At 35.3% G+C, this 21704-nt stretch overlaps 1 protein-coding gene across 2 annotated transcripts in view; it reads right to left on the reverse strand.

Annotated features, from left to right (window-relative positions):
• CtBP (C-terminal binding protein) overlaps positions 1-21704 on the reverse strand; it is a 157235-nt gene that overhangs the window by 119508 nt on the left and 16023 nt on the right. The window contains exon 1 of one of the 2 annotated variants that reach the window (XM_081734572.1): positions 16512-16704. The exons of the other annotated variant lie outside the window; for it this stretch is intronic. The gene's annotated coding sequence lies outside the window, so the exon portion shown is untranslated. Of the gene's footprint in view, positions 1-16511; positions 16705-21704 lie in introns of those variants that run through there. 2 annotated transcript variants of the gene reach the window in all.

The following is a 21704-nucleotide window of genomic DNA, read 5'->3' on the forward strand; positions in this document are numbered from 1 at the left end:
TAGGAAGGACGACAGCATTTACTAATACAGCAGAATATCCCAAGTTTCCCATTTTATTTTATCAAACTGATATTCAAAATTATTAGTTCCAACATCTCGCGTATTCACGTACGATAACAGACGTAATTAACAGTAAAAACACAAGTAGGATGAAGAGCGCCTTCAAAAAAATGGTTCGTCTCTTCACCACACCAAGGTTATTAGGACACGGATCCTCTGTTTTAAGTATTCAAACTACATTAACTCTCGCTAACAACAGGCCCTCGTCTCTCCGTATAACACGTACAGTCTTGACAACGGATGGTCATTTACTGAACTTTTCATTTTACGATCGTGATAAGCACAAACTTCGTCACACCTTCCACAACACAGCTAGTATAATTACTTAATGTGTTGTACAGCGGGGGACACTTCTAAATGGTACACCTTAGCCGTAAATCTCCATATGGCTGTACCATTTAGAAGTGTCCCCCGCTGTACAAGGTGTTTCAAAATAACAGACGTTTGGGAGGTGATTCCTGACACCAAGACTCATACATACATACATACACACACACACACATTATATATATATATATATATATATATATATATATATATATATATATATATATATATATATATATATAGCAACCTGGGTGCACAAATGCTTCCTTGCGGGGTTATAGCCTGCCAAAAACATGAAAGAAAATGAACTATAAAGGTCCATAGCTCCAAAACTATGGGACCTACCGTAGTCGGGTCGACTTCAATATATATATATATACCCTATCCAAATATCCATGTTTCAGAATCCTAAGGTACTCACGCAACAATTTTTATAAGGGGAGTTTGGCTTCAGGCATATGACTTGAAGTACTCACAACTACATCTATATAAAATTATTGCCGACATACCACAGGATTCTGAAACATGGATATTTGGATAGAGCACAGACTAGTTCCTAAGTGAAGTCTTGACCCGACTACGGTAGGTCCCATAGTATTGAAGCTATGGATCTTTAAAATTCATTTTTTCAGGTTTTCGGCAGCCTATAACTTTGAAAGGAAACATTTGTGCACCCAGGTTGGTCTATACTTTTTCTCTTATCTTCGTGTCACGAATCACCTCCCAAACGTTGTCGATGTTGTTTTAAAACACCCTGTACATTAGTACATAAGATAATGAGAGAGAATACACGAATAGTTTCCATCTCATACTGACCACTAATATTTACTTTTTCTTAATTGTGTTAGAGGAATACACGAATATAAAGTCGCAAGTACAGTTCTCAATAACACGTACTGAAATTTAACCTCATAAAAAATGTGTCACTCCAATACACACACACGAAACATGTGCGTCGCATTATTCTTTACATAATATTAAAGCTTAAATGAGATTGTAGTAACTGAATTCATATTGTTAAGGTGTTTACCAACAAAGTGGCCTTGACAAAACCGGAAAGTTATCTGAAGAACAGGACTTCCGATTCAACACCACTTTCACTTGAATCGTTTCACCATTACAAAACAGCATTCTCTTTTTAAGGTTTTCACAATGCTGTTGGTATTATGCCCAAACTGCAAACGTTTTTATAATAGTTCAGCTCTTCCATTCTCAGTTATCTATCCATACATATTTATTTAACGAACTTCGTATGCGTTTATTCCAATTTAAATTTGAAATCAGCATGAATATTTCGTTCATACACGCGTATATATATTTTATGAATAGTTATGAATTGATGACACGTGTTATTTACATACTTCATCATTGGTTAAGCTAACGCTGTAGTTAATTAAATTTGTTGGCTGTGAACATGTAAGCTTAACTAAAGCAAGTGTTCAACACTAATTAATCCTAAAGAAGTCCGTTATGGAACACAGTAACAATGAGAAGTTCATGCTACTACAACTTAGTACACAAAGTGGTATCACTAGGAAAATTAAGTGCCCGCCTCGCTGGTCTAGTGGTTAGAGTGCGCACCTTTGGTATATGAAAAAATAAATTTAGTTTAACGTCCCAGGATTATACCTTTTAGGCTAAATGAGACAAATGAACAATGGAACTGAATCAGGGTGTCTACTAGAATTCTACAATGAAATTTCCAGACTTTTTCGTGACCTTTTCTTTACCAAATCATAAAATTTCCTAACATCTTTAAGAGCAAATTTGGGTGCGAATTAGGCCGAATTTTCATCCATGCGATAAAAATGTACTTTGTTTGCGATTTGGTAGCGTCTAAAGCCGACCACAGACATTTTCGGTGGTGAATTTTAATGTTTTATAGAACAAAATTTTCCAATCTGTACTTAAATTTGCACAGTTAAAAAAAAAATTGTGATCCAAAAGCTAAATTTCGTGACTTTCGTGATCGATAGACACCCTGTGAATGACTGTGGAAATACTTGTTTGTGTTCTCTCACTGGGAACTCAGAACTCGGGACCATGTACACCAAATGTTTAGTACACGGGGTTCCGGGTTCGATACCCGGTGCGAGAGCATTAGAACTTAAACGCATTACAATTTCATCTTGAACTGTAGGTCTATGTCTCTCATAACCTCGGTGCTGTAAAAGAAAGTTAAACTTCAACAACAACAATGGAAAATTAAAACAGTTGAGAATGCTCCAATAGCATTGCCAGAACGAACTTAAAAAGAATTATTTTTTCTTATTAACTTCTACAGGACTTATACCAATTGTTCTATGTACTTTATTATTATACTCATTAAATAATTCTTGTAACATATATATCAGTGTCCAATTATAATGAGCCTGAGGGCCATAACCGTCTTTACTAGTAAAGTGGAGGGCCGCAGCTAAATAATAATAATAATTATTATTATTATTATTGTTATTTCGCAACAAAAGAAAAATATAAAAAAGGTATTTGAAATATTACGTATTCAATCTGTGACAAATGAGGGTAACTAGCAGCGTTTACAAGGGTTGGGCTATCTACATCCACTCCTATTGTTGCGAGCCGCAGGAGATGTAAAACAGAAGAATCTCCAAGACAGTTTCTGAAGCGATTCTTCACAATTTTCATGGTGGTAAATGCACTTTCACACAAATAAGTACTATCAAACATTGACACTCTTTTCCGACCAAACTCTCAGTTTTTAGGGAAAGCTGTTGCCGTGGATGCTCGCACCCTTTTTGTTGTACAGAAGCGCTAAATGGATACGTTATTTCGTCAGAAGAGTGGGAACATTAAACGAATGAATAAATATAAATGAAAATACTATCAGTAATAAAAATCATAAATCGTAAAAGCTTTGTGGGCCGTAGAAAACGGTTTGGCGAGCCGCATGTGGCCCGCGGGCCGAAATTTGGACAGCGCTGATATATATCCATTTATAATTTCCCTGGGTACTATATTTATTCTACATGTTTTGTTTAAGAGTTCTGTTAAAACGTTCTACAATATGTTGTTTTACGAAGACACAGGTTAAAAATGGCCGGCTCAAAATTGAAAAATTCGCAAAATATCATCTCTCTATGACTTACGGTTCCCGAGATAAGGCTCCTTAACTCTCCCGAAATCGGCACGGTTTTGGCCAATATCTCGGGAAAGGTAAGAGTGACGCAAAATATTCCATCACTTTCTCTAGTAGTTTTTGATGCTTTATCGAATGGAGGGCTCAAAACTGAAAAATTCGCACACAACACACACACAGAATTCACTAACGAACTTTTTAAGTTCCCTGAAAATAACATAGTTTTGTCCACGAATAGTAACTGACAGGAATAAACGTGATACACTAGTTGCACGTGTCAATATAATGAATGTTGTATGCCGAAACGTTTACCTTGGGAGAGATGCCGCTCGCAAGGGCAACAACTGTAGTTGGATTCCTTCGGGGTGGGCCAGAATGGTAGCTAAATTTACTGACTGCGGACACTTTTTCTATGGCGATAAACATTCGGATGTATAAGTCAGATAACCATAATGAAAGTCTGAGACTCGTCTGAAAAATCCGATTAAAAAACGATTTCAAAAATCTACATAGATAGAAGTATCAACTCATAGATAGAAGTATCAATTTAAGAGCTAGCAAAAATGTAGTTTCACGAGAAACGTGGATTTTAGAAAAGACGCACGGACGATGCAGAATTTATCGCTAAAACTATCTGCAAGTGTATCTTAACAAAATGCTTTAATTTCATTATTATTATTTAATATGCATTCTATTGTATCATTAAGCCAAAGAATTCCTTCGCATCACTAAATACTAGCATGAAGTTGTTTAAGTCCATTACTTAAGCGAATTCCCTATGAATATTAACAAACCCTAGTGAATCCAAAATTTCTTAGTTTGCTTCCTCAATACTTGGTTGAGCTTTATTAAATTAAGATACACGCAACGCCTTTTCCACAGCTCACAAGGTAATAAAGTCACGTAATTATGTAGTAACAAGCCTTTTATTATCAACGTTAAATATTCTGAAATTACGACCTTATTTTCTGTGCAGGAAAAATTCTTTATTTATCTGAAGATATTTTAATTAAAAATTTAAAGTAAAATTCTCGAATTTTGGATGTTATTGTAGCGTTTCCCACACTGTGATCCTTGAGCTCATCTTCTGTAGTCATCTTAGATTGATCATTACTCCATAAAACAAAAATTGAAGTTCAAGTGAACCACGTATATACACACTATTAACTGAGAACATGTACAGATTATTCAATTTAATATGATAATTTTGAACATAATTTATTTAGTAATTCTCAATTTGGCTATAGATCCGGACTAAGTACTGTTAAGGCTGCTCTCTCATTTTTAGTAAACTGTATTACTGGGTTGGACAGTAAAAACTTTGTTCATGTAAAACGACAAGATCTATCAGAAGTATCTGAAACTGTATCTCATGATAGATATTTTGTATTTAAAAAAAAAAAAAAATAGAATTCTATGGTTCTGACAATGCAGCTGTCACTTCTTCATTCGTATTTAAATGGACGATTTCAGAAGAGTTGTTTATGAAGAAAAAAGAGTCTAACCTGTTGCCTATTAGACACGGAGTGCCTCAGGGATCTATTCTTGGTCCGATTCTTTTCATTATTTATATTAATGACGTTTCTTACAATGTCGCTTCACCCTTCGACAATAGTTATTAATTTGCTGATGATCTCAATATCTGTGTCAACTCACGACAAAAAGACTCAGTTCAGTCTATATTAAACATCACCTCAGATATTATTAAAGAGTGGTGTACTTCCAACTCGCTTTGTATTAATTCTGACAAGATCAAAGACTTCGTGTTTACCTACAATAACAAAAATTCGAATGCAGAACTTAAAAATTTTCGTTCCCTTTTGGGGGTTTTAATTGATAATCATTTGAACTGGGACGACCATATCTTTCAAGTTGAATCTAGAGCCAGTAAAGGAGTTTATTTAATACGTAGATTAAGATTGTGCGTAAGTTTAATGGTATTTCGAACTGTTTACTATGCGCAAATTCATAGTCATTTTAGTTATGGCACAATACTTTGGGGGTCATCAGTCCTCCATTAAAAGCCTATTGAAATACAAAAGATGTGTGTAAGATTGATGCTTGATCTCCCTAGTCGTGCACATTGTAGGTCAAGCTTTGTTAAACTAGGAATTATGACAGTTCCTGCAATTTTCATATATCAATGTTTGCTTTATACCACGGAAAACACTAATATTTACAATGAATTAGAGTATTCTCATACGTATCAAACTAAATTAGAAACAGGAACCGTTTAGGATTATTTAGATGTGAATATAGTAAGAAACAAAAAACCTTTAACTATATGTCAGTTAAATTTTATAATTTTCTTCCTATATTTTAAAGAGAACTTACATTTCTGGCCTTTAAAAAGCAAGTTCAGAAATTACTTATTAATAATTGTATATATAGTCTAGACGAATTTTTCGAACTCAAAATTGATAGTTAAAATATTTTCTTCTGTTATACAATGATCTTCGTTTATATGCTGGTATGTTATATATGTAGCACTAAAAGTTTTAATTTTTACCCATTTATTTCTGACGATTGTAATACATATGATGTTCTCAGATGTTTCCGCAATAAAATGTATTATTACTACAAATATATAAATTCTAATAAGTTATGTGGATGAATTATAAAATGTTTTTGATAGTCTTATATTATTTTCTAATAGGTATTTTTTCTATTAGTATCAATGAAGGAAATTTTAGTAGTATTTTAAAAATATAAATATAGTATAATTAACGTATGTTCTAACAATAATTTTAGGTATGACCCAAAAAAGGATCAAAAGATTGCGATCTTGGCCAATAATTAGTTTTTGAATCAGGGAACACAAAATTTTGGAACCGGTCTTAACTCGAGTTTTCGTATTTTCTATGGAATAAGCACATCATACTGAATTAAGTGATAGTTTGGGTTTGGCTACACTATATGTAGTTTTCAAAATATGAGGCATACAAGAAAACTTTTGAAACAGATTGGTTCTTTTGATCCAAAGACATTAAATAATCATAAAAGTGGGGTGGTCCGTTGGTCCCCACCTGAAAAAAAAGAAGTATAAGAAACGCTGCTCTAAAGATACGTAACTTTCGTAGGAAACAAACGTCAAAAATTATCTCCTTTATAGCTCACCCGCTGTGACTTCATTGCAGCAGTTACGATCTAAAACAACAAACACTAAGTGCTGTTACAATTATTCTAATATTCCTTTTCAATATTCGAACGATTATTCAAATTTCAACAGTACTAAAATACCCTAACAAGCCACTGCACAATCTAATGCTGAAGACAGAAGCTACAAACGATTTACTTTTGAGCAACTGGCGCGAATAGACGTCAATACAATGTTGTATCAGCTTATAATACGCTGATGCGTTTTAGTGGTTTCCGTCCTACACATTAAATATTTGTACTTGGGCTAGAGAATCTTACAGACAGTACTAATGGCAACAGCTGCACTTTGGTCGATCGTCAGTATGGACCGTGTATTTGTTCTAATACGAAAATAAAATTCGTCTGTATATTGTTTATAAACGACAAGAAAGAAAGAAATATTTTCAGTTACAAGTACATATGAAAAGATTTCTCCGGTAGCTTGAAACATTTAAAAAGCAATCTAAACCTAGGTTCCAGGGAAAAAGTTGCTTTTATTTTTTTTAAGCTGAAAGAAGCAGTGGGAACGAGCAAAGATTGTGAGAAGCCTATTTCAAACGACTGCTTGACTTATCATGCACCAAGGACACGTCAGCGATGCGTGTGAACAACAGATTACAAAACCTAGCCAAGGGAAGGGAAGGGAACTAACGTACGCGCCAGCTGGTGTTCATTGAAATGTTTCGCTTTCCGGCATTTCACACAAAACAATAAGAATCACACGAAACAATTCCCATGCTAATATACAACGATATGAATGCTCCTTGCATTCAGGACATACAGTCTCACATCAGATCATCTTCGACACTATTACTTACAATTTCATTCTTTACAATATCAAAACAGCAAAAGATGTACCACTTGCGAAACTCAAATATCACATAGTAGTAGGCAATATTTAAAAAGTAGACTTTCTATAATAAACCTCCAGGTATTTAATTCTGTTCAGTACTGTAAACGGTGATACAAGACCTCCACCATTTTGCAAGAATAAAATACATTACAAGTTTTCCATAATGAGCTATACGAACGACTTGTCCGTAAGAACTAGAGTTGCTCTTTCCATCGACATTAGAAACTGTTCCAGCAACCTGACCCATCGACATACTCTGAGTGCTCTACACACAACTACACTACCTCTTTCTTTAATCATCCAACCGAGGTAACATTAATTGAAGGAGTTAGCAACGGGCGAAATAACAGCAGCAGCAGCAGCAGTAGTAGTAGTAGTAGTAGTAGTAGTAGTAGTAGAAGAAGAAGAAGAAGAAGAAGAAGAACAAACGAGTGAAGCGAAAGGTGTACTGCTTAGTCTAATATAAACAAGAACATATGAGGAGCTTGTTTCCAAAATGTACTATATTACACTTGGGACTTTTTCAGGAAGTAGAAAAAACAAATATGATCATTAAATTTTGCTGTAGAATAGTGATTCAATTTTATTTAGGTAGAATATTTTATAATTTATTTTACTGATACATAATTCGTTGCATACATGTACTTAGTAATTTTTAATAAAATATTTAAAATTTTAGAAATTATAGATATAGTATCTTTTGAATGTAAATATAGTACATTGTGGTACTAAATAGAATGGATATAGTATGTTTTGAAATTAAAATTATAGAAGACGGTAACACAAGATTATATTTTTGAAATACTTACTAATAGTACACTAAAGCCATACAGTCTGACATTTTTATTACACGAGACAAATGCATATGAATTCACAATCTATTTGTGTCGTTTCCATGAATGTTCTGGTGGTGTTTGAGCACAACAGTCCCATGCGTCTTGATCACTATATTCTTCTACATTCGATAACCCTAGTAGCAAAGACAAGTTGCAAACCGCCTGCTGTAAGGTTGAAGTGCAAGTCGGCCAAGCTTGCATCCAACTTGGTTGGAAAACGTACAAGCATGCCGCAAGCTGGATTCCAGAACGAAGTTACATGAGGGGAACCTTTCATTCAGTGTTCCATTCAAGCTTGACTGAAGCGTTTTACAAGTCAAGTCAATAGCTAATGAACGGCCAGTGATGCTAGAACGCTCTGCGAAGGGTCTAAAGCATCGCTTGCAAGTACAACAAAAGGCAGATTGTATGAAAGCATGCAATTCAAGTGCAAGCGTAGAAAGCCACAAGCCAAGCACGCGCCAACTGGCCGAAAACGTTATTGTTACTAGGGAACATTATGATATTTATTAAACTAGCTTCAAAGAACAAACATATTACAGAAACAAGTCGAAAAGTGCAATGTTTAACGGAAACTAACGTGCAAAACTAGTTAAAAACTAGCACTCCTAGCAATAAGAATGACATCAACGATGATCTTAACTATAATGTTTACTGTAGTGTTGTAAAGACGTTACCAATTGCGATGTTGTCAAATGAAAGCATGAATCCTTTCAGTACAATTTACAAATGAAAAAGTGTCATATTTCCCACTTAGAATACTTAAAAAAAAAAGGAAAAAAGAGCTTAAAAGAACTGTTTGGCTACTTTAGTTGAATATAATACATTTTGCCATGAAAAGGAAGACATAGATATTAAGACAATACTGGATACAGTACATTATGAAATGAAGAAAGGATATAGTACGTTTTGAAACAAATAACTGCTGAATATAGTACATATTGGAACAAATGTATTTCTAAAGTTCGTTTTTTAACATCGTTACAGAGAGTTCTGGCACAAATTATCATCATATTTATGCAGAAGTACCACTAATCTTTCTGTTCCCCATAAAATTTCAAAATCTGAAAAAATGGATATAGTACATTTCAGAAACAAGCTCCTCATATGCAAAATTATTCACATTTGTAGAATATTTCGAAGTCGAAATACAGTTGGTGGGAACAGGTACAAATTAAGAATATGGGAATGGGGTATTACTTAGAAAATTAACGAGTAAAATCTAATAATTTACAAAGAAAGAGATTTCTACGAGATTTTTACAGGTGCCTAAAACAGCACAACTAAAGCAAGCGCCATTACCATGTAATATATCTTAAGCCAAAGTACTTATAGACAAAATATTCTTTCTAGCTTGTAAATTAACGAGTTGTTGCAACGGAAAGAAAAAAAAATTAAGAGAGATAATCTAAGTTCAGAATAATGTTAATTATTTCGACGCATTTACATTTCTTACATGCAGCGTTTAAAATATGGGTGCATAATTGCAATGGTTACAAAATTTAAAAACTGCACCCTTGTGTATTCTGAGAAATTTTCGATCTACCAACTTTGAAAGATGAACATGAATCGGTTCTATTTTAAACTTCCTATTAACTTAAACACAGTTCCTACAGGTTTGAATACACAAACATCTCACTGATAGATTAACCCAAACCGCTCGATCATTTTGTATGCAATCACATTTTTTTTTTTTTTATTATTGCGAGTTTGTTGTGAATATTTGAAAATTACAGCTCTTGTAATATAAAAAAAGTTCTTTTCGAATAAATAACATTCGATTTTACATCATAATAAAAACAGGTTCAATCACTGAAAGTGATTGAGGTTGGAGTGGCTGTAAATGTTTCTACGATTAGGAGTGTGAATATGCAAATCCGCTCAACTTGGGGATTCACTTTCTTGAAATGTAGTACATTAAGTTATTGTCCCAAATATGAGTTAAACTTTCCTGGATACAATACAGGACAGGACAGGAGATGCTGTTGGTTGGAAGTAGCGACACCATTAGCTATTTGTGTTGCTTTCATTCAGAAGCAATCGCTCGTCGTATGCCACTTGGTTTTCTTCCAGTTTTGGTCACACGAGTGAAAGGAGTCATGGACCGCTAAATTTACTAGTAACCGCTTCATCAGTCAGTAGCCGCGAGGCCTAAATTTCACTTAGCTTATGTGGCGTTATGCTTGAATGAGGGGGAGGGGTGGGAGACATAATGAAATTATAACACAATTCTCCTGCTTTTGTGCTTAATGTTTCTAAAAGCTTCACAGTCTGCTGCATCTGCTTATGGCTTAACACACGCTGCTCACAGATAAAGCTTTAGTTAACGTTATACTGAGACGTTACGAGTATTTGATTATGTTTTATCGCTAATGCTAGTAACTTCTCTTATTAATAACGCAGCTACGAAGACAAACAAAAGGAAGTTACAAATATTCAATTTACTGTATATACAAAGTAGTTCGATGCATGACAGATCTTTCTTGCATCAGTCAATTCAAAAGGGGAGAAATTAAAAACATGCGCACATAGATACAAAGCGAAAGTGAGTTGTATACGAACGATTCACCTACAAATTGCAGATCTTTACACTGGTTATGTGGATCTTCAGTCTAACGATTATAGTATACACTAAAAATACACTTGTATCTACATAAAAGTCGAGTCCTCTCTACAATTTTCTGATAGAGGTGAAAAGACCAAATCTTGAAAACGAGAGAATTTGTTCTCTGCCTCGTGAAAAGGGCATGAAATTTCCAGTCGTTATTGGCGATCAAATATTTTGGCGGTAGCCATCTGGAATTTAGTTTGCTCGCTATCGAAAAAATAGTGACCAAACTCTGTAGCATGTGTCTGGGGTAAGACCTGAAATTTCGTGCCTTGCTGGTGAAATTACAGTATTTATCTCTGATGCTTAAAAAAAAAAAAAAAAAAAAAACATACCTTTTTTATTATGTTACTTGCTTGGTAAACAAGTGACATGGCTGAGCGCTCACTTCTGGTGCGAGCAGTCCATGGTTCGATCCCAGGTTAAAATGGGCGTCTAGTCCATGAGTTTTCTTGAGATTCTCCCGTCTCTTCCCCCACTCTCATTCCTTCAATTCTCCCTCAGTCATCCACTACCTTTAGCACATAAAAGCATAATTACGAGACGTTGGAGATTTATTCTTTTTGCTAATTATCTTATATTGCTAGATGGATTAAGGAACTGAGGCCCTTCTTCAAGTTTTCCCACTTTTTAAATTATTGCAAAAATGGATCAATCTAAAAATTCGGAAAATTAAACATTTTGATTTCACTTGCTTTTCAGTTTAACGTCTCTTTCAGCAGCGAGATTATGTGAGACGTGGACCTACAAGCTTAACGTGGGATCCGAACCATGAGCTCCCTTCTGGAATCGAACCAGGTTTCCCACGCCAAGGTGAATACGCTAACCGCTTAGCCACCAGGGAGCTAAAAACAATTACTGGAGTAAGATATTCGAAATAATAATGCATATTGAAAGACGTAAACATGTTTAAAATAATACGCCTATACAGTGTATCCAGAAATATTAATAGCTTTGACTTGCAATTAGAGCTTTACGTAGGGTTGTTCTGCTACTTTCCCAACTTTAGTTACAAAATGTTCAATAATACAAGTAACTTCTTGAAGTGTCAATAATGTAATGCTATTCACTGTTAAAGACAAAATTAATTTTAAGTTCAGGAAGTTACTACTGGAATACTATATTTAAAGAAAAGCTAAACATAAACAATAACTTAGAAGGCTCAGTTAATCTATGAAACAAGCTTCCACGACTAGTTTGCCTATCATCCTTTCTGCTAATTTCAAATGTATGCGATGAATCCTGGCTGCCCACATAGCGTTGTTCTTCTTAAAGCGCGTTAAACCTCCAACAAATAAGATGTGGCCTTCACCGCGCTATAGCTTGAGTTGTCGAAGTTAAACGAAACGGATTTTCCCCTCAGGCGATGTAAACTCATTTGCTACACGCTTCCTTTCTAATAGCATAATCATTCAACTGATCATTCACTACAAATGAAAAGGTTATCTTGGATTCAAGGGATAATTTTACATTGCATTGCCTACATTTAACGACTTTTCTTTCAACAATGTATTAAAAAAAAAAAAAAAAACTTGCGTGCATTAGTTCTAAGAACTCATATTTGCAAAAAAACGAAGTAATCAAAAGTATGCTACTAGTTCCTAGGCTATTTGTTGTACTAAAGGATATGACGAACACAAAGGAAGAAGGAGCTGATATTAATCGTTTTATTGGAACATAGCACTTCCTCAGGTTGCGGAACAAGAAAAACGTCTCTAAAACAGTTGATTTTGAGTTTAACGTTCCTTACAACAGCGAGGCTATATGAGATAGGACCTACTGATTAACGTGGAATCCGAACCACATGAGCTCCCGTCGGGAATCGAACCCGGATCTCCCACGCGAAAGGCGCTTAAGCTAACCGCTTAGCCTCGACGGAGCTCTCTAAATAAAGAGGTTAGCTGCAAATATATCGAATAAGCTGCCGCGAACAGACAAGGGGTGGTCCTCCAGCTTGGGGATTTGGCATGAGACTAACTATTCGTCTACAGACACTTGTCCAGAAACATCTATATTAGCCTCGAATCAGGACTGGTGTAACTTAGCAGGGCCTAGAACTGAATAGAATTAACCAGGTTATGGCGAAATGCTGTTGATCTAAATATAACAGGGGAAAATAGAAGAACAATAGAAAGAAGCGCAGAAGTTCTTATTAAACACCTGCAAGCACATGATTTTAGAAGTAAATGCTGAGAAAACTTAAGTTCATGGAAGTCTGTCATGACCTTAACAATGCAACTTATGGACATGTTAAAATATATAATAATACACTCGACAAAGTGGATACTTTCGAATATCTGGATTAATACTAACAGACCAAAATCATATCCACGAAGAATTTCATGTCGACATCAAGCAGAGAATTTATGTTTTTATTCCGTCTTCGCAAATTCTGTCGAAGAATTTGAAACTTAAAATACATAAATGATCATTATGTCTGTTGTACTGTACAGTTGCGAAACATGATCGCGTACTTTGAGGGAAGAACATTGACAAAGTATTTGAAAATAAAATCCTAAAGTGGATATCTGGACCCATTAGGAACGGGAATGGTAATGGCTGAAATTTCATAACTAAGAACTGCATTGCGCCGTTTACCTAACGTTAGGGTGATTAAAACTTAGGAGCCTCAGGTGGGCAGCTCGTGTTGCCAGAGTGGAAGAAAGTAGGAACATTTTCAAAATTTTAACTGGAAACCCAATCGGAAATTGATCATTAGGAAGACATAAGCGCAGATGAGAGGATAATATTAAGAATGATCTTGAAGAAATAGTAACAAAGTAGAAACTGGATCCAGTATAGTTGGCTAAGTCAATGGAAGAATTCGGCATTAAACCACCGGGTTCAATAGGCCACAGCGTGAGTCAGTTAAAATTGAGATGAATCAAGAGTATCCACAGAAAGCACAAAACACGCTTAAGCAGACATACGGTACCCAGAACTCGAACTCCAGCCTACGCTTCAGAATTGTGCTCCTACCAGAGATTACAAAGCCACGCGTTCGCTTAAATGTTAGGTTTGTTTGGACGTTAACGTCTTATCAGTACCAACCGATCCGAAACAATAAATATTCCTACCAATAACTGAACGCGAGCCTCTGTACTAAGAGCAACAACTGTTAACCATTACCCTATGAGGATGATTATACAGGGTGTAACAAAAAGGTAAGGCAAAATTTCAAGGATAGATTTCTTATGGGTAGACAAGTAAAAAACCGAATGTCGGAAAATGCATCGTTACAGAGTTACGGTAACTGAACCGCCTGACGGTGTGAAATAGTCACATTCTGGTCGCTCCTTAATGTGATTGAATTTAAAACTCAATAACGCAGACCCTAATACAGCTAGGAAGATAATTTTGGTAGCCATGTGTTCCTGAAGGATGAAGCTCTCGCCCATATTCATTTTATGAGTGTACCTCCAAGGGGGAAGGAATGCCACTCCAAAGGTCCTGAAGCAAAAAAACAAATATGTAATTACCCTCCCCTGTCCCTCATGATACCCACCACATACATAAAATACATATCGGCCGAAAGCGTCGTCCTTCAGGAATACAGAAATATCAAAATTATCTTAATAGCTTAATTAGGGGCTGAGTTATTGAGGTTTAAATCCAGTCACATTAAGGAGCGACCAGAATGTGCCTATTTTACACCGTCAAGCGGCATAATGGCGGTAGCTCTGTAACGATGATTTCCTGACATACGGTCATATGAACATTTTTGCTTGTCTACCCATAAAAAATCCACCACTGAAATTTTGCCGTACCTTTTTGTTACACCTTTATATATATAATGTCTACTTATTAACCATTATAAACAAGGTTAAGGCTTTCCCTTTTAACAGCAACTAAAAGCACTGATTATACCTATCCAGCATGCAATAAAACCCCACTAACCATTTTTTTTTTTTTTTAAATATCAGAACTGAAGAGACTTAATTTAGTATAGGATCAAACTGAAGTTTTTTGCTATCCATATACTCATATTTGCAAACCGTTTCATACCTACAAAAAAATGAGATCCATTAAAGCATTTTCACTAGTTACGAAACAAATACACAGTTTCAATTTAAGCGGAACTCAGGCTCATTCTAGGCTTTATCCCACTACCAGAACTGTTGTAGCCTATATATATATACATATAAAAGAGGCATGTCAACGGTACGAACAATACAATTAAAAAAAAAAAAATTAAAACCTAAAAACACACTTCGGAATATCATAATACAAAGAAATGGTGGAAGTAAAAAACAAAACAAATCCTTACCCGAAAGATAAAGTTATAAGGAAAATTTATTTACATGATAATAGTATATTAATTAAAAATTCATGTAAGTATTAAGTAGCTACATGGAGTGAAAGGAAAAGGAACGAAGACGTACCAAAGGAAGCTAATGAAGAACGACAGACCATGGAGATAATAGGAAAATGAAGAAAGAGCATGCTTGGCCATCTTATTCGGCACTCCGATTGGATCACCGTGTTGATAGACGGTAAGGCAGAAGGAAAACCAGGAAGAGGAAGACCAAGGATAAAACATCTGGATGCAGTTAGGAAGAAGAGACCTTATCAAAATATAGAACAGCTCTCCAAAGGGAGAGAAAAGTTTTAAAATTTCTATGTTGCCCACCAACCTATGGTTAAGATGAACAAGAAGACAGGTAAGCAGGCAAAACCATACAGTCCTGAGAATTTAACTAATGACTTCAAAAGGTCAAATTTCATTATTTTCCTCTCAGACACAAAGATTTCAAGCTCAAACCACGAGTCAATTAATTCTCTCAGAAATGGTTAGCAAAGAAACTAATAAGTGAGGAAATCCATTTGAACGTGAACGTGCACCTTTATAATATTCCCATATTTAGGCCTATATATGTAAGCTAAATAAGATTAGTGTGTCAACTCAGGATTTTCGGCCTAGTAAAGTTTTCATTTATTTACTTGTTGGGTTTTCACAACTTACTGTGAAGTAAATTCAAATAAGACTTTGGATTTTGAATGACACTTCCATGGTCTGCATGTACGTATATTATGCCATTTGTCATCTGCTAATATTTCCCCCTTGTGTATTTCCATTAAATATGCAATTTTCTGAACAAAAATAATGAACATCGCTTTGGGCAATCTTTAATATTCCTTGCAACACTGGAGGTGGCATAGTCAGCTCAACCGCAGCATCAAAAAGACTCGGGATTTACATACTCGTATGAATCAAGCATTTAATTGGGAGTTCCACCCAATCGAAGCTACACATGGATCAACGATGGAATAGAGATGGAGTAAAGTTACGGATTTTTGAAAGTGTCTTTGTCTTGGCGTCTCGTTCGGCGCGGCAAAAGCAACTCACTTTCAAGGTCACAGGGAGAGGAGCGGGAGGGAAGACCTGACACAGGCATGCAGGCAATGTTGCCACATCTTTCGATGCAAGTCATTCACATAACAGACCTCATATGTTAACGGTGTGTCGTCGAGGCACGACCTTGGACAGCATGTGAAAGTTGTCCATCGCAATGAGTGATAATGAAATTAAATCAACGGATATTGAACGGAGAACTTAATTCTTTCCTGAGTGTTTCTAATAGCTACACTTACCACAAAATCAAAGAACTGGGGACCAGTGTCTCGTCCCGTTCCGTCCGTGAGTGAAAGCTTGTTCTCGCGGGTGGCTTCCAGCAATCAAGACGCTGCAATGCACTCACTATCTTGATCACAAGTATCACACGCACGGCACGGCCATTTCAAATGTGTGTGTGTGTGTGTGTCGACGACGCTTGCCCTCAAGAGAAGATGAAGCTTTTCACTCGCCTGACGCGGGTCACTCACAACATCTCCCTACAAAGGAAGTTTCCTCTCCGGTTGGAATGGCGTTGGAGGAAAACGGATGAAGGGGGAAGGGATTGTCAGCAGGTCAAAATTCGTCGAAAAAAAAAAAAAAAGAATTCCTTTGCCTCAAGACTGGTTTTCAAACTTTCGCGCAAGTTGATTCTACAGATAACGTGGCTATTTCACCGTTACTGGCAAAGTTCTTAACATACTTTCTTCTACAATACAACCAAAGACTACATAAACAATTGTATAAATATACGTTCACGTAAAATATAATTTACACACATAATATCAACATATAATTTAAAAAGCACATTGTGCTGCTTGATTTTCTTCACAAGTGAAAACTAACTACAAACAATAATTATTTCATTATTCGCTTAGACTTATTGTGTGTTATTCACGTACGCTGCCCAAGGGTAGTGTTTCTCGAGGTAGCCCTTGTGGTCCTTTTATATTGAAAAAAAAAAAAGAAGTAAACTGCTCATCGCATAGTTAGAATCTTAAACAAGCGTAGATTACAGAAATTATAGTTTACACAATTTAATAAATTATACAAGTACTAAATAGTTTATTGCCTTCCTGCTGGTCTAGTGGCTAACGTGTGTGTCTTTGCAAGTGGTCCCGAATTCGATTACCGATGTACAAAATTTCAATTATCGTTTCCTTTAGCCTAAGAGCATAAGTGTGGAGCGTTAGATTTTAAAAATTTCATTCAAATTTTCTAGAAGTTTATACAGATGTATTATTATTCTTGATTGCATTCATTTAAAGACAATTTCGAAAGGGATCAAGAGTATGGTGGTCCGTAGAACATTCTAACAAAAGTTGTCCCTACTCGAAAAAACCTTGAAAAACGTTGCCCTAGGGAATGCAGTGCAATGTGAAATCCTTGTTTATATTAGTACAACAGTCACCGAACTGAATTAATATTACTAATGTTACAACTGGAAAACTTTAAATAATTTTAAATGTGTTATTACCTGTCATTACTTTATGCTCTAACGCTTGATAACACTATTATATCATTCCCACCTCTTCATACATGATGGCACTAGCACTGATCATACGCAGAAATAAAAATTATTACAGCTGTGAAGTTAATGTTCATTGGAAACAACCAACATTGCAGCATGAGGAGGTAGCAGCCAAAATTAAAGAAAATATCACAGTAGTTGGGAAATAAGTCTTATAATGTCAATCCACTTTAAAATTCAAACAGTGATAAATTTATAAAGTTGTAGTTAGTTAACAGAAGTGTTTTCTAACTAGTTGCCCAATAAAAGATTAAAAAAAAAAAAAATGAACTCCTAGCGAACAACTTGGAGGCCTAGGCCTAACATCTGGCTGATGGTACTTTTTTTTTTGGGGGGGGGGGGGGGGTGTGGTCAGCACATCAGCTCCCCTTACTAGATCAACGTTCGCTACTTCTTTCCATGATTTGGTCACCCATCTATGATCTGACCAGACCCAGCACTCCTTAACTTCGATGGTCTCATAAAAAGTGGTATTCCAGTACGGCTACTGTGCTGGAAAGAAATTTCTCGTAGTACAGAAATAAGTTGCCTAAATCCACCCTGTTAGGATTGATAAACAACCATATATCATGTCAATACATAATGTTGAATGGAATAGAAAGGCGAAATTTGAAACTTTGTTATGTAGTGCTTCTAAATCGACCTTATTTCAAATCCTACATATATGTATTCAATTTACTTCAATTTATAGGATAAAATTTGCAATTGTTAGACCATTTTAAAAATTATGATCTAAAAATTAACACGGAAGTGGAAGTTTTTCAAAATATTTTTGATGGATTAACTTTCTCTTATAAAAACATATCCTACATACTTTAATAATGTTTCACGCATCATATACCAGGCCGCAACTCAGTGGCTTGAGTCGACGTAGTTCCCCATATATAAGGGGGGAAGATGTTGCAATTGTTTTCGAACACAGAGAACGAACTTACATAATTTGAAAAAAAAAAATCGTCTCTAATAAAATATATGTTTCTCTCCTATTTAAAGTACTACATCTAATCCCGCGGTCTCTTCCACTCAGTGCATATAACAATATTGAAAATGGCGTACTTTAAACCAGTTTCTGATTTTGCTCTAAAATGCGCACGTTAGATATAGTTATCTAGTTGTACAACTACGCATGTTTCACTTGAAACTTAGCTGAGCTCCTCATTTTCATATAATATCTGCATTGGAAGGTTTACAGCTCTCGAGAAGCATGAACTTGAACGAAACTGGAAGAACCAGTAAATGTACAAAGACTGTTAGGTTTTATCTTCCTCACTTCCACTACATCCCCCCCCCCTCCTTTCCATTTCAACATAACGTTTTAAAAAAAAGAATACTGCTAACTCTTAAATAAAAGAAAACTCACTTTGCTGTTAACACTTGCAAATAAGATACAGAAACGATACTATGCCAGTAAATGTCCAACATACGCAATGATGGATTTAGGCATATTGTAGCCGAAAGGAATTTATGGTCGCAGACCCCTTACCCGCCACTACACCCGTCCTGTGATAAGCTATCCCTTAATTAGCCACAGACTGTTTAACAGCTCATGTAATTCTAAATACGTATATAAAGGTATCAGTGTGGGTTTAGTTTATTATTAATTCGATATTCAAAATGTTCCAAATGTCGATATTTCTTTGTTTTGCGGCCCTTCAGAGTTATCCGGCCCTACTTAGCTTCAGGGATGCCAACTTTTCAAACCTCCTCACCCGTACATTCACAGCTTGAATCTCTCAAACTCAATTTCGTTAAACTAGAACCTTATTTCAGTTAAACACATCCATGTATGTTTGTCTTTTTTAATCTATGTTTTAGCAATATTTGTTAGAGAAACAAAACATGATTGATTTGAAACTGTAATTAACATTTATTTCTGAAGACACTTAAACAAACATATTTGTTTTCACTTTTAGCACTTTTCAGTACAGCAGGATTTTTTTTTCATAAGAGTAAAATTCTTTGCAGGTCACGTTAATTTTTACCATTACTTCACATTTCAGTAAATTTTCAGACATACAGTTTCTTGCATCAGTACAAGCATTTCCCATCATACTAAACACTTTCACAAAACGTATTGCTTGCAGGTATTGATAATGAAAATGCAGCTACCAGGGTTGGCTGGTTTAAACCAAGAAACGAAAAATGTTCGTAAAAGTGTGAGTGTTTGTAAAATCTTGATGAACACACATTTGTGGGTTATCACGTTTCACTCCCGTATATTATTCGTATTATATTCAGACCTAAAATTCCCATTCGTTACTCAAAAGATTATACTACAAAAGCAACTTTTTTATATAAGTTTATAAATGTTTGTTTTGTGATTTTTTTGTAGTTGTTATTATTGTTATGTAATTGCAATCAAAAGAAAAATTCTAAGTATTGTTTCGTTTCAATGTTTACTATTGATAAAATACATCGAAATGCCGTACTTTTTGTGTGTGTTTGGGGGGGCATACAGACCCCACGACAGGCATTTAGTGAAATGAGAAGTATCTTTGGTATCTATTTATGTATAAATGAATCTGAGCCAAAGTGGACTCAAATAATACGTATCTTTATTCAATTTTCTTACTGGTATGCAAATTAAGTCGTTGTATTTCTTTAATTTGGACCAATAAAAGTTGTTGTTAACTAACTTGAACTTAATTAGTTCTTCTGTTCTTCGTAGTACTTTGAAATTATCCATATGTAATTCTGTATAATGATTTCACTTGTGCAACTGTTTATCTTTTTGTCCTACTGAAATGACTCTTGACCGTTATATTAAGAAGCATTTAAAGATTAGTACAACGTATTTTTATCAGGATTCCTTCGTGAGTGAGTCGGCAGACGTATAGCATTTGTGGCTAATTAGTCCTGGTTCCGAGTTCGATTGGAGGACGATTTCTCTCGGATGTACTCGAGAAGCAGTTTTTATTAAGCTTTAAGCTTATGTGACCCCTTCCAGCATAACCCGGCTGTTGCATAATAGCATCAAGGCGAAACAAACTTATTTCTGTCCATATATGATATGAATATATAGAACAAATTATTTAAACCAAATAAACCTGGTTTAAACCCCCCCAAAAAAAGGTTTTTTTTGTTTTTTTTTTAAATAAAAACCATGTTTTTTGCCAACCCTGGCAGCTACATTAAACAACTCTGTTGAGTCAGGTACAACTTGAAAAACTTTTAACCATTTACAACTAACAGAAAACTGATCAATCACGCTTTGCACTTTTTTTTTTTTATTTATTTTTTTTTAAAGTAGTGAATTCTGAATACAGTTTGCCAATGTTTACGTTAACTTTCGCATGATTCAAAATATCACTAACATCAGACCAACTGAGTTTTTTTTTTTTTTTCCAAATTCAATGGTTCACAAAATTTCTATACGGAATTCTCGTAATCATACCATTCCTTTGAGTACAACAATGTCTTAACGAAGAAATCATCAAAACCAGTGTCAGAATGTTTACGATGATTAATTCACCCGTACATTTGGAATAGCAACCCGTACACCCGTATCTGAGTTATTAAACCCGTACAGTTGGAAGCCCTGAGTTAGCTTGCCTTGTTTGTTACTCGGAAATCGGCCGTTTATCACGTCGAACAGCATTTACTCACTGATGAAAAAATACAAGTTTTCCTTTACAACCAATTATGCACATTACAAAGCGAAACAGATCCCGTTATCCAGTTTGCTGATAGTAAGATTTTTTTTTTTTTTTTTAAGATTAAGAAAAGTGCTGTTTTCTCTCTTTCCTTTCCTCTTAAAAAGAAATACCTTTTAGGTCGAGACACTCGTCTTACCGGTGGATGAGAAACGTACTGTTCAGCTCACCTGTCTTTAATTTATCAACAAACTGTCCCAAGTTGCGTTACGTAGAAAAAACTACAAACCTTTGGAAAAGTCATACGCAGCATATGTGTCTACTGTGGT

The sequence above is a fragment of the Thermobia domestica genome, chromosome 12 (genome assembly GCF_964235325.1).
Source record: "Thermobia domestica chromosome 12, izTheDome1.hap1.1, whole genome shotgun sequence".
In the NCBI taxonomy this organism is placed as follows: Eukaryota; Metazoa; Arthropoda; class Insecta; order Zygentoma; family Lepismatidae; genus Thermobia; species Thermobia domestica.